This window comes from Alosa sapidissima, chromosome 8, assembly GCF_018492685.1.
Source record: "Alosa sapidissima isolate fAloSap1 chromosome 8, fAloSap1.pri, whole genome shotgun sequence".
NCBI classification, from domain to species: Eukaryota; Metazoa; Chordata; class Actinopteri; order Clupeiformes; family Clupeidae; genus Alosa; species Alosa sapidissima.
In genome coordinates, this window is record NC_055964.1 from 13,073,800 (window position 1) to 13,085,941 (window position 12,142).

The 12,142-nt window shown below is 40.1% G+C and overlaps 1 long non-coding RNA gene across 2 annotated transcripts; it reads right to left on the reverse strand.

Moving 5' to 3' along the window:
- Window positions 1-253: 253 nt before the first annotated feature.
- LOC121716053 lies at window positions 254-9,981 on the reverse strand. Of its 2 annotated transcripts, none has more exons than XR_006033744.1 (6): window positions 9,031-9,981; window positions 3,961-3,996; window positions 1,437-1,512; window positions 1,241-1,337; window positions 767-1,022; window positions 254-619 (listed from the first exon to the last, which is right to left on the reverse strand). It is a non-coding gene; the product is annotated as an uncharacterized LOC121716053 (long non-coding RNA). The 2 variants fall into 2 exon arrangements; XR_006033745.1 differs by having other exon boundaries at window positions 1,437-1,515.
- Between the last annotated feature and the right edge of the window lie 2,161 nt (window positions 9,982-12,142).

The window sequence follows — 12,142 nt, forward strand, 5'->3', positions numbered from 1 at the left end:
CACAATTATTATACTATATCTCTTGTTATTCCATTGTTACTGTGTAATCTCGGCTTCACTGAAAATGAGGACTACCCTCAATGAACCTCCGAGAATAAATAGAAAGATTGAATGAATGAATTATATTATTATGCAAATTCAAATTAGACAGTAACTTTGGCCTACTAATATTCAAGCTGTAATAAAGAACAGTCCGAGCTGTCTATATTCTATGAGTGAAATGAGTAGAAAACATAAAGGACAACATCAGGAGTGGTTCATATATAACTTTAGTTAGTCTTATCAAAATGTACAACCTTCATCAACCCATGATATGGAAGAAAATAGGATAACTGATAATGGAAATATTCACAATGCCAAGTGTTTATCCAGCATGCTAAATCTTTAAGATTTTCAAGGTTAATTCGGATATGGGGGATAAGCCCCCTTAGGATGCATAGGCAGGTGGAGGAGCAGTGTAGGGAGTGCTGACCCATCCTGCTTGGCCTGGGTTGGAATGACCCTCAAACCCAGTATTGGGTTGTGGAGGAGCTGACAGGTCCCTGGTTAGGAGATTCGGCAGAATGACAATTGGAACCACAATCTCTGGGTCAGCGGCATAAGGTACATCAAGATAGACCTGTAAGACACAGATCGCAGAAAAATATATGTGGCATCTCCCATAAACTTCTGAATGAGATAGTTTTTACCAATTGCTGCAAGGACAGTAGATATTTCACCTTGACTTGCCTATGATTTTTGATGTTTTACCTCGTATGGTACTCACCTTGAGGTTATGCTCAACTTTCAAGACCTACAGTTAAGGATGTATACGTTGGCACTTGTTGGGATGGTGAGGACTTTGGTGAGGGTTTGTTTTGTGTCAGGTGGAATGGGCTCTCCATCATCTTTCTGTATCACATGGGTGCCTACCTCACTTCAGCCAGATGCATAGTAAGTGAGCTTCTCGTAGAGACTGTACTTGGGTTTGAGGGCGCGAGACGAGCTGTTCTGAACCTCTAACACAACCTTAATGCTTTCTCCTGTGAAGGAAACAGGAGCAGTGGATTTATGTACAGAAAGACATGGCTATGATTGATGTCACAGATGGACACGCACGCACACACACACATAAAAACACACACATGCTAGTCTCAGCATTGCACATTAGTCTTTCTCTCTTTTTCTCTCCCTCTCTCTCTCTCTCAGTAAAGATGTCTCCTACAAAGATAAGCACAAACACACTGTTTTGAATTATTACCCAAATAGTAGCCCATTCTCTCTGTTTGCATGCTGAATGAAATATTCCCAGAGGTGAAGAGCTCCATCTTTTTGTCTGTCATGCCATGCTGTGGGGTCTGAATGAAAACAATAGGTGGAATTGGCTAACTGCAAAACACAGAACATAGCATGCCCATTCATGAGCTGTAAAGGCAAAACCAAAATAGCATCCTCACCATGAGGCCTGGAATTGTCAAGTCCGGTTTTGGCACGTAGCGGATTTCTTCTGCTGCTTTGTTTGGGACCATTGACCTGCTCATTATGTTTTAAAGGATGTTTGGATTTATTCATTTGGTGATACTCCCCAACATTGAGATGTTTACAAGTATAAACAGCATGAAACAAAAACATGGAAGAAAAGTTTTACTGAGCATACTATTTACCTACAGTATAGATAGATAGATAGATAGATAGATAGACAGACAGACAGACAGACAGACAGATAGATAGATAGATAGATCACAATATTTGGTATCTTGATTTTGGTAGAATTTATAGATCTACATGCCATATTAACATACGCCCCCTTGAAATCCAACCACATCACAATATCACTGGGCCTCACGATTTGTTTGTGCAAACTAAATGGTTATTGTATTTGCATAATTTCTACAGGTGTACAATATAATAGAACTATACTAATGAAAACTTGCTTAAATTTTATATTTTTGAATAAAAAAAAATCCACTATTTTACAAAACATTACGGTCTTTTTAAAATATATAAACACAACACTTTGTCACTCATTTACTAATATCATATCTAATTTAGAGTAGAAATAAAAGTGTGGTGCCTCCATCAGCCTCAATTTGTGTGCACACAGCCCAGCAGTATCATGCCATCTTTTGGGGACTGCCGACTGACGGGGCGTTCACCTAATTGGAAGCAACTGTTACGTCCTGTCAACTTTAGAAGAAATGGGATACAGTTTACAAAACTGAATGATTCTGAGGGTTAAGAACACCTTCGTTAATCTGCCTAAGAGTTTCTGTAGGACCTTCGTAAGAACAAAGTTAAAAAATGTCTAAGATATGGGTAGGGCTGCAGCTATCGATTCTTTTTGTAATCGATTAATCTAGCACTTTATCGATCGATTAATCGGATAAATTTGTTTTTGCATTTTTAAACAACCAAAACAAATAATGCATAACGAAAATGACATGGCTGTAAAATGATCAAGCAATTGGCACAGAGGTATTTATTCTAACTCCAACATTTGGCTCCAAAACTAAGCCCATTTATTGCAATTTACTTATTTAGTGTTTATAAGTGCCAGTGCCAACAATTAAATAATGTTCAAAATGCGCTCTGTAAAATTGCAGCCTCTTGTGCATGACTTAGCTGGGCGAACAAAGCTGTCCATACTATGTTGTGAAGGGAGAAGAGGGAAAGCAATTTAATGTATTAATATGCACAACAAGTTTCATGCTGTAATCTAGACCTGACATCAAAGTAAATATCTGTTTTATGTAGATTTCTACACCTGCAGCATTTGCCATTAGGCTACTAACAAATAATTTTACCATTAGGCTACTAAAAAATAATTTCTGGGTTGAAATTTGCTATGGTAACCTAGCAACTTGTGTGTGTGAGGGAAGATGAGGGTGCATGCATGTGTGTATAAGAAGGGGTTCTTAAGCTTACTACTTAAAAACATCAAAGCTAAACATTACCGGTATATCACGACATCGCTACAAATACAGTATGTGATTAAAATCAGCCAACATCATTGTAGGCTATAGGCTACGCAGATAGGCTAGATAGCCTACTTTATTGACGCTTGGTGAAACAGCATGGAGTGGATGTTTTCGGTTCAGATGCTTGTGTTCTTTTCCTTTTTGAGTATGTAAAGATCCCAAAACTTTACTTGAAAACTTTAGACATTCTCTGCCATTTATGGACATCTTGACTCCGTCATCGCGCCAGCTAAATTCAGAATGTATCACGATTCACGCGCTAGTGGTGTGCTTCCTGAACAACGGTCCGTGTGGTACAATCAAATCCCTGCGTGTATAGTGCGCGTCATTGGAATTTAACGAGGCTTCGAGGCAGGGTTTTTGCCTCGAGTAATTTTTGTAATTGAGTTATTCGAGTAACTCGATGAATCGTTTCAGCCCTAGATATGGGTGAATGAAGCCTATTGGGCCTCGTTCTTATCATGCTGAATCCCATTTCTTCTTAAATTGCAGGGCGTGCCAGTTGTTCTTAATTAGCTAGATAAACGCCCCCTCAGTCACCATAAAAGGGCATGATACAGCAGAGCCATGTGCACACAAATTAAGGCTGAGGCAACATGCTTTTATTTCTACCATAATATAGAGTATATGAGCGAGACAATTTGATTACCGTATACGGAAGCTGCTGCCGCAGAAATTGTATAAACAAGTTGTTATATTTAGTAGTTGGTATAAATGGTGTATTTGGTATTTGTAATTTTACTAAAACGTATCATAAATGATCAAAAATATAGTTCTATAATATCTTACACCTGCTGAAATGATTTTTTCAGTGCTCAAAAGTGCATAGATTATGTTCTTACCTAAGAACAAAATAAACAAATGAATGCCAGAATCTTTGTAAAAAATGACTAAGTGGGTTTTAAGAACAAATTTCTTCGTAAGAACGGTTGGTTAATGAGGCTCATTGCTCTCTATACAGGCATGCAAAATTACACAGGCCCACATCCCAACTGTTACTTACAGGGCTGCCCTTCTTCAGTTTTCAGCAGAACTACATCTGTGTCATTTGAAAAAAATAAGTTATTACCACACACATTGGTAATTAGACCAACTTATTGGAGCTTTATTGGTCTTGGTCTTTGACCAATTACATCAGATTATTAAACAAATTAATAATAAACTGAAATAAAGTAAGGGTTAGTTGAGTGGCTGCTGTAACATAGCACAATAAAATGGACCTGAATAGAATAGGGGGATGAAGCTAAAAGCCCCAAGAGGCTGTGCAGCTAAGGGGCTTTCATAAAATGGTTACTACATACAGTGCATACGGAAAGTATTTACAGCGCTTCACTTTTTCCATATTCCGTTATGTTTCAGACTCATCTTAAAATGGATTCATTTTTTTTTCTCATCAATCTACACACAATACTCCAACATCCCACAAAAAACTAAGTGTTTGGAGTGTTTTGTAAATGTATTATTATTATTATTATTATTAAAAGACTGAAATATTCCATTTACATAAGTATTCAGACCCTTTGTTATGACACTTGCCATTGAGCTTTGATGTATCCTACTTCTATCAATGGTCCTTGAGATGCTCCTACAACTTGATTGGAGTCCACCTGTGCCTAAATGAATTCACTGGGCATTATTAGGAGAGGCACACATCTCTTTATATAAGGTCTCACAGTTGATGTATGTCAGATGTCAGAGTGAAAACGACGAGGTCGAGAGAATTGTCCGTAGACCTGCGAGACAGGGTTGTGTGAAGACACAGATCTGGGGAAGGGTATAAGACATTTTCTGCACCATTGGAAGTGCCCAAGAGCATGGTAGCCTCTATTATTCTCAGATAGAAAAGTTTGAAACAACCAACAGTCTTCCTAGATCTGGCCGCTCAGCCTAACTGAGTAATCCGGGACAAAGGACCTTGGTCAGACAGGTAACCAAAGACCCAATGGTCACTATGAATGAGATCCAGAGTTCCTTTGAGAAGATTAGAGAAGCGTAAAGAAGGACAAACATCAGTGCAGCTCAGTGCTTTGTTGGGAATTGTGGCCAAATAGTTCAGTCTTTGTTTCATCAGACCAGAAGATTTTACTTCTCTGAGAGTCAGAGGGCCAGATGAACGCTTTTGCGCCCACTTCAGGCGTATTTGTTTCGCAACGTGCGTGGAAAATCATTGCGAGGTATGAACAAACAGGCCGCAATGATGTAAAAGCACAAACTGCCTGTCGCGGGAGCTGAAAATGGCAAATTGCATTTTTCGTGTCATGCATATGCGATTGTAGCCAGTTCACCTTGTTTCTGTCTTTTCCCCATGTCTCCCTGTTTTCCCTACATGTCCCACACTGGCCTGCTCCCGCTAACTAAGGGGGCGTGGTGATTAGTTACACACCGGAGTTCGTTCGCACTGATTACTGGCCGGACAGTATAAAACCACCCAGGTACGAAGAAGCGTTGTAAGCTCTGCCTGTTTAACCCCCTAGCGTGTCGGATTTAGTCATCAGGTATGTTGCAATACTCCCGTTTGCTGCCAGACTAATAACATGGTTTAATCAACGTTTGTCTTCACCTGTAGCTTCGTGGTCACCGGCTAGTCTGCTCCTGCTGCCCGTGTGTTAGACACCATCCCTTATTCATTCTACAGGTATGCACCTATGTTTGTCTTAAATCTCTCGTAGTTTATTTTCTGTTTTGAGTCGTAACACTTTCTCTTGTATGCCTGTAGCTGAACGTGGGTGAGTGCTCCCCATACGGCGCTTTGTGCACTAATCGTAGTTACGAACATAGGTATGTACGATGCTTGCTTTGATGGGTAACTTTTTAGGCGGCAGTAGAAGGCTTTATGTTCAATGTCTTTTCTGTCCTGTCCAGGTAGCGCGGCCTTTTCCATCTACGCGGGGTGCATAGCGTGGGTCGTGCTGCTGTCTTGTCTGTAGTTATTTTATTTTGGTGTAGCCTAATTGTGTGCGGTTTTTCAAGTACGTTCTGTGTTTTTCTTTTTTGTGGGCATTAATTTAGTGTCTACGTCTGCCTGTGTTTGGGTTTATTTGGCGTTTATGTCAGCCTGCATGTTGCTTGCCGCATTAGTAGAGAGGAACGGGGCATAAGTGGCATATGCTTCATCCTGGTAACTGCTTAGGTTCTGTCTGGTGCTGGCTGTCATTTGCGTGTGTTTGTATTTCTTTTGTCCTGGTGTGCCTGCATTATCTACCATAACGTCTGTATTGGCTGACTGTATTTTGCCCCCCCCTTGTGGTGCTGTTTTATTTGTTTGTTTGGCAGATGTGGGGCCCTCTTTGAGGGAGGCTAGTCACCTGGTGGTGGGACCCTGTAGCTGCACATTTGTGGTGTCATTGTTGCTTGCGGTGGGCTGCTGTGTCACTGGTAAGTCACTTTCTTGCAGTGTGTATGCACGTGTGATGGCTGGAACTTAGAACACACCTCCAGTTAGTCTGTCTCCCTCAGGTAAGCCCCCATCTGCTGTATCTTTTTAGCTCCAGTGGAGCCTGGCCCCACTTTAGAAATCACCTGTTCATATTGTATCATAATAAAAGAACAATAATAAATATTTTTGTACTTTCATAACCTCTGACTCGTTTCAGGTATTATTGCAGGACACTCCTCCCCCCCCCCCCCCCCCTTTGGTTATTTAATAAACTTATGATTTGACTGGAATTCACGTTGTCTGCTTGGTGCTTTTGGACCTGTGTCAAACCTTCCTTAGCAAATTCTCTTAAAGAAGTCCCAGGGTACTAAGCCCAGGGTGGCGTAGTCGGGCTACTGGGAGTGGCTTATAGCCTCTCTCTTTCCCTCCTTACTGCTCTGGTCACACATTCATGGAAGGATCCAGGGGAAAGTGGGAGTTTAGCGTAAAGAGATGGGAGGGGAAGCGTAAAGAGCGCCTAACTATGTATTCCGCAGTATGTAAGTCTGCTCGTGAAAGCGCACGTCTATTCTGCGCCTAAATACTTCCGTCTTGTAAAAGCAGGTGTTAATCCAAATTGCAGTTCAATGCATCAATAAGAGAACATATCAAAGACAACAGAATCACTATTTAGAACACCAGTTTTTTAAGTCTTTGTACTATCAAAAGCAACCTTAACTTTTGTTGGCCTTTCGAATGTCTTACTTTCACTTTCACGTCATTCACTTAAACTTTCCTACTTGCTAGATTCGACCAATCTTCCATAGCCTAGGTGCAAAAATAGTTTGAGTAGAACTACTGATCTTCATTATCTCCCTGCTTGTTGACATCTTATCATGTATGGTATTATTTCATGATCGCTAAATGTTTCTTTTTAATGTTAACTTCATTCAACTGCGCTTGTATGTAAGCTATTCCGTTCAGTTGTGGACCTTCGTAATTAGGGTAATTATTAAGTTTGATAAATACAACGTAACCTTGGGTCTGACAGCGTTCGCAATCGGCGGTTTGTCCATGGCGCTGATAACGCTACGTTCGTTAATGTACGTACATCTGGCCCAGAGAGTCGTTCAGGTGGTTTTTGGCAAACTTTCGGCAAAAAATGGCTTCCATCTGTCCAATCTAAGGCCTGGTTGTGCTGCACTGATGTTCTTCCTTCTTTACGCTTCTCTCATCTTCTCAAAGGAGCTTCAGCGAATAGCTTAAACAAATTTTGTTTGTCCAGTCCATATTGGAGGTGGTTTTGTTATCAAACGTCTGCGCCTGGCGCAAGGTTGGTCTTGTTTCTTAATCAGTCATGGGTATGTTTTGGGCGTAACATCCTTTAAACCAATGAAAATTACATCTGTCATTCCCTTTAACAGCAAGCAGCGCAACTTCAAACAGTGCATTTTGATAGTGCATTTGAAGGAATCTGCTTGCACGCAAGACCATATGGAAGAGGTATTCCACTAAACCATGCTTTACTAAAACCTACACGTATCTGCACTCGTCTATTATTTGAACTCATAGGCAAAGTGAAACTAACTTCACCGTGGTGCCAATGTCAACGACAAAACAGTTATACACACTTAAAGGAGCTATTTGTAGGATTGTTACCGAACGTTCTGTAGGCCAAAATCAAAACACTGGTGAACGTTCTCAAGACTACCAGATGCGAGCCTCTTTTGGGTTGCCAGATGTTGACAATTGGCCTTTGCTAATTTGGCAACACAAATAGGAGGACATGCCAGCCCATTATTAATACGCTATTCTAGAATTAATCTTTCAAAACATAAACGAAAATTCCAAGAGATTCCGCCCCGTAACTTTTTTTTTCATGGCTTTTACAGGTTATAGTAATGTCAAATAAGCCATTACTTCAATTCATCGTGTTTCCTTACTCTCTGACAACATATGGTGATCATTTTTGGAATGGTTACAGTTTATTTTCCATTATTTCCTACATACTGGTCCTTTAATTACTATCATAAACATCCTGAAAAAAGCAACACTTACCATAATAATGTTCGAATGACTGAATAAGAAAACAGGAAAAAACATTTATCCTACAGAGGAGTTTCTGCTTACATCTCCTGACAGTGCGTCTTCAGCTGTGCTTCGTATTCACCTTTCGCTATAGACCAGGTTTTTCTTGGTCAGTGGTGTAATGTTTTTTAGATAGTGTAAAATGTAAGTGTACGATAGGAATACACTTTGCGTCGGGATAATAATACACTTTGCGCCGTGTTTTGCGTTGCGAAAATAGGGCCCTAGATCTCAAAGGAGCTCTAGATCTCAAAATATGGAAAAAGTGAAGCGCTGTGAATACTTTCTGTATGCACTGACTGTACATCTGGTGATCTTTCATAAATAAACACGCAGCAACAAAAATGCAACCACTGGATTGCAAATCATAATTCTTCCGCCAAGCTGTTCAGCGATCACGGTTGGCAAGCCACACACAGACCCAGCAGCATAGTCTTTGTATGACACAGTAATACTAATGCAAACCGATCACATATGATTACTGAGCATTTTGCAATAGTTTCCAACACGGCTCAATTAATCATGATCAAGGACCAAAACTATCTGATTTATTATTGCCAATGTATTAACTTTTCACTCCTGCATCAAAACAACTTACCATTATTTGTGTGTTCATGAAAAATTGCTTACCTTTTCGTCGGGCCACCTCGTTCTTGCCTCTCCAAGGCGTCCAGCTCGCGCTTGGTGTCCACCGTGCGGGAAACCCCACGGTGATGCAGGACGGAAACAACCAAAAAAACAAACGAAAACGGGCCCCAAATGAAACCAAACCACCACTAAACCAAACAGAATATCAGTCCAAGTGCACAGTTCATATATCACACGGAGAAGCAGCTGGGAGGTTCACCGCCTCGGCCCAGCAGCTGAGTTCCCCAGTTCACTGAGCCTTCCCCGATTGACTGCCATTCCGCACGTCTTATAGTCAATCACACCATAAGATCGGAAGTAGCTGGCGCCCCTTATGGATGGAGGATGTTTGTATGTGTGACAGTGGGCTGTCTGCTCTTGTGTAGGTCTGAGCAACCCCCAATACATAACACATGCAATTAAATTTCGAGCCACATTTTAACTTTTAAAAATGATATCTTTCTGGTAGAAAGATAGTCTTGCTGTCAACTATTTGCACTATCTACTTGCAGATAATGAATGGAATCCTCTGTGAGATGTATTTCCTTTACAGACACAATATCACAATTACAGGATTAAACCTTTTGACTTTCCGAAAAGGTCACATTAGGTTTCAGGTGTGTTTTATGATCAGCGAACATTACAGACAAAAAGACTGCAACAGTTGGGTTACATCAGTATCTGTCACACCCTTAAGGGCAGGAAATGTCACTGTGTATGTGTAGGCCTACTTTCTTGAACAGTGTGCACAACGAAGAAACACAATAAGATGCTTGGTTATCTTTTGTCACCAAACTTGATCACATTTTTAATGCACTGGCTGGCTTTTGCTGGCTACTCTGTTCTTGTATACGGAAGTGTCTACACTAGTCCAACAGTCAAAGAAGTGGAAAAACTTGTCTAACCACTTTAAGAGTCTCCACTCCAGCAACATGCACATTTATTTTATTTAGTGTCTGTTGTAAAAGGTAAAAGGACTCACCTTTTTCTTAATATGATTGGATCTTTATCTTCTTAGCTTCATGACCTCAGGTGCCATTTGTGTTATGGAATGACGACTTGAAAACTAAATGCACACAGATACAGCTTTTAATTTATCATAGACAAACACTGGCATTGAATGGGCCAGACTCATGTTTGGGCTTTCTTGGCCTATTAAGTTCAGGACATTATGATTGTGATGAGTATAGTTTCAGCCCTCGTAACCTATGCTCAGTGATTACTGGACAAACAAAAAAACAACTCAGTCCTTATTGAAGGGTTGATACATTTGCATGATGCCAGTTCCTCTGTGCAGTGCAGCAGTAGGCTAACCTTGTGATTGTTTGAATTGTGGTAGAAAAGGTCTCATATGGAAGTTGTGCAACGCCACACAATTCATGCATGCAGTCTCTTGCAAGTCTAACTCAATGTTCTGTATGCCTCAAACCCAGGGGCGCCACCAAGGGGTAGCCACGGCCACCACAACATAAACTCTGGCCACGCCTGGCTAGGTGGCCGATGGACGCAAAATGTGTCCAAATTCACACCCATTATTCTCTGTTGAATTGCTCACAGAGTACTTATCACACATACATACACAAATATCATGTGGAAGAGCGGAACCTGTGTTTTTCCATGATATTAGTGGCTAGGTGTTGTGATAAACGGTTCGAGAAAAATTGACATTGGATATACATGAAATTTAATCATATTTCCATCTGCACACAGCACTTCGTCCTCTGTGATCTCAGTACTCTCGGTGGTATATCTTGCTTGCTTGCTTTCCAAATCAAAGAATCAAAAGTTGAACATGCCATGCACAGATCAACTATATGCTTTTGAATAGATATTTCTACAGCATGCTTTACGTGACATGGATGCAGACACAAAGTATTTTTCCTTAATATAAAGGCTGACATTAGAATTTATGCAAGCATGATCACATCATACTTTCCCAGATATGGGTAGCCCAGACTAGTCTAGAAAAGGATATAGCCTAGCGTATGAAGAGCTCTTTTCCAAAAGGCTAAATCCATTTTTGTAAACATTAATAAGTCATGTTATTTAATTGTGTTTTTCAGGTAATATCAATAAAAGTGCAGCTGCTGTTTTGATTGAGTAAACAATTATCCAATTACAGTTCCAAAAACAACATTTAGTGACTTAAAAGTGATTTATGACAATGCATTAAAATGGAGGATTTAGTGTTTTGGAGTCAAACTCTTCTTATATGGCCCTCACAATGACCAAGATAAGAGCTTAATAGTAAAATAACACTGAAAATAGACCTCAATGGACTATTATACAGTATGTGATATATTACAGTGGGAAGCCTACTATTCATTTAAATATTTAAATTATCACCACAGTTTTGGTGTGCCACCCCAAGATTTGCAATGGCCTCATCTGGCTAGCCATGTTAAAATGTTCTGGGGGCGCCACTGCTCAAACCCAGATATCATGTTTCCTATTATCATTCTTTCAGCCAGGTGAATATCATGATGAGGGCAGCACCACGGACAGAATGAACTACGGACCTGAAGTGGATAAACCAGCATCACTGAGTTGAAGTACTTTAGCATGGAGAACTCAGAATATAATATGAATAGAAATAAGAAAACCAGAAAAAAACAGAGAAACCTGCATGACTGAAGAGAAATAGTCCAATATTCCTCCCAATTATTGCTGATAAATAAAACTGATAAAAAAGTGACTGGAAACGTTAGAGTGAAATTAGTGAAATTATCAGTTATGAAAGGAGGATCTCATTTATCGGCTATAGATAAAGTGTTTAGAGTGACTGTTCACATGTCTTTCCATATAACTTTGCTGAATTGTTATAAATAACTTCTATTATTAAAGCCAGGATATCTGTGAAAAAAGTTCAATGTACTCAGACATTCTGACTTCAAAATGTACTGAGACTACTAGTTTAATCGCATGTAGTTCCCTACTCCTCAACATTTTCTTCCCTATCTCCTCAACTCCTTGCGGTCACTTCTTATGCTGTTGGATGGATTGTCATCATACCTTCTAAATCTTGTTGTTGCTTAGTGGGACTGTGAGAACCTAGGTCACAGTTTGCAATGTGAAGGATATGATTGGCTCTTCATCCTCTTTCAGAATCTCTTCT